The following is a 2391-nucleotide window of genomic DNA, read 5'->3' as shown; positions in this document are numbered from 1 at the left end:
AATTCCTTTTTCTGGCTGCAAAGTATATCATTAAGTGACTATGCCATAGCTTCTTCAAATAGTCCTCCCTTTTTATTTTCCTCAAAGATAAAATGGAATAACAATGCTATAATCCCATAATATTTGGGGGAGGATTCCATAGAGTATAATTTTTAAGAGCTTTATGCGCAGAAATTGGGCAAATTCTATGTATGTTTATTGAAAAAGTTAAAAATGTTTCAATTAATCCCAATCATTTTATATATTTATGTTAAGGCCCAACATTAAAAACACAGAACAACTATAAATAACATTCTAAGTGATTTGTTTCCTAGCTAAGTTGTGTACAGTGAGGCAATTGCTAAATGCCTACAGCATTGAATACATGGGCAGAAGAATAAACTAAAATGTTAATCTGTAAAATTATAAGAAGGCTAGAGAGTATATGAACTTCCCTGGTGGCTGAGACGGTAAAAGCGTCTGCTTGCAATGCAGGAGACCTGGGTTCGATCCCTGGGTGGGGAAGATTCCCTGGAGAAGGAAATGGCAACCCACTCCAGTACTCTTGCTGGAAAATTCCATGGATGAAGGAGCCACATAGGCTACAGTCCATGGGGTCGCAAATAGTCAAACATGACTGAATGACTTCACTTTCACTTTTCAGAGTGTATTGAACTCTGTTATACTTTATTAAGTTTATTATAATTTTCTGACAACAGGAGTTGTAATAGGTTATTGAGGTTTGTTGTTACTCAGTCACTAAGTCATGGCCGACTCTTTGTGACTACATGGACTACAGCATATCAGGCTTCCCTGTCCTTCACTGTCTCCTGGAGGTTGCTCAAATTCTTGTCCACTGAGTCGGTGATGCCATCGAAGCATCTCATCCTCCATCACCCCCTTCTCCTCCCACCTTCAATCTTTCCTAGCAACAGGATCTTTTCCAATGAGTCAGCTCTTTGCATCAAGTGGCCAAAGTATTAGAGCTCCAGCTTCAGCATGTTTTTCCAATGAATATTCAGGGTTGATTTTCTTTAGGATTGACTGTTTTGATCTCCTTGATGTCCAAAGGACTCTCAAGAGTCTTCTTCAGCACCACAATTCAGGAGCTTCAATTCTTTGGCACTCAGCTTTCTTTATGGTCCAACTCTCACAACCATACATGACAACTGGAAAAATCACAGCTTTGACTATATGGATCTTTATTGGCAAAGTGATGTCTCTGCTTTTTAATACACTGACTACTTTTGTCATAGGTTTCTTTTCAAGGAGCATGCATCTTTTAATTTCATGGCTGCAGTCACCATCCTCAGTAATTTTAGATCCCAGGAAAATAAAATCCATCACTGCTTCTACTTTCTCCCCACCTATTTGCCATGAAGTGATGGCACCAGACTCCATGATCTTAGTCTTTTGAATGATGAGTTCCAAGCCAGCTTTTCAACTCTCCTCTTTCACCCTCATCAAAAGGCTCTTTAATTCCTCTCTACTTTCTTCCATTAGATTGGCATCTGAGATTGTTGATATTTCTCCCAGCAATCTGAGATTATGGAGCGTCGTTCCAGAAAATGTTTGTGAATTTTTTTGAAATGATTTCATATTGACCTGAGTTATATTAACATTGTATTATATAATGTATTATATACAATGTATTATACATATTGACCTGATGTATATTAACATTGTATTATACAATGTTATTGTATACTAACATTGATGTATATTAACATGTATATAAACATTCATCTTTTCTTCATCATTCTGCTCCATGTATCACAATTATACTTCTCTTTAACAAATTTCATCCTCAATGTCAGTACATAGCAAATGTCAACCATCTACTGCATTTATCCTTAGTGACCTAGAGGAAATGGGCATAATTTACAATAGGAGCAATCTGGATTTGATATAAAGAAAAATTCAAAATATAAAAAAACTTCATGAATATGCATGGTACCAGATAAGATTACAGAATCCTGTTTCTTAAGCATTTTCAAGAATAGAAGTCAGTTTAGGGCACTTTAAAAGAAAAACTCAGTGATGGTTCTTTGATTTTCATTCATCAGTAAGGAAAAAATAATGTGAATAAAAATACTAATAAGGTACTTCTATTATAACTACACTGCTAATGAAATAATAACAAACAAGTGTTAAGCAACAGAGAGCAGGACATGGTGAAAGATCACAGCAGATTACCAGTTTAACATCTGTGAGAAAATCTACACAAAATTCTTTAAAATAGGATTCCTTGGGAAAATATTTAGACAAGAAGAAAAGAAACCATCTATTTTAACAAGTACCATAATTGCCTCCTTAGAGAAAACCACTGTGAATTTTGAATGGTTTCTTCATAATCGGCCTACTGAGTTTAATTTCCTGTATGTTTCCACTTGCCATTATTGCTCTGCCATC

General features: G+C 35.7%; 1 non-coding gene across 1 annotated transcript; it reads left to right on the top strand.

Annotated features, from left to right (window-relative positions):
• Positions 1 to 431: 431 nt before the first annotated feature.
• On the top strand, positions 432 to 504 carry TRNAC-GCA. The gene has a single exon. It is a non-coding gene; the product is annotated as a tRNA-Cys (tRNA).
• The last annotated feature ends 1887 nt before the right edge of the window (positions 505 to 2391 follow it).

This window comes from Cervus elaphus, chromosome 17 (genome assembly GCF_910594005.1).
Source record: "Cervus elaphus chromosome 17, mCerEla1.1, whole genome shotgun sequence".
NCBI lineage: Eukaryota > Metazoa > Chordata > Mammalia > Artiodactyla > Cervidae > Cervus > Cervus elaphus.
This window is presented reverse-complemented; position numbering and strand designations above follow the sequence as displayed.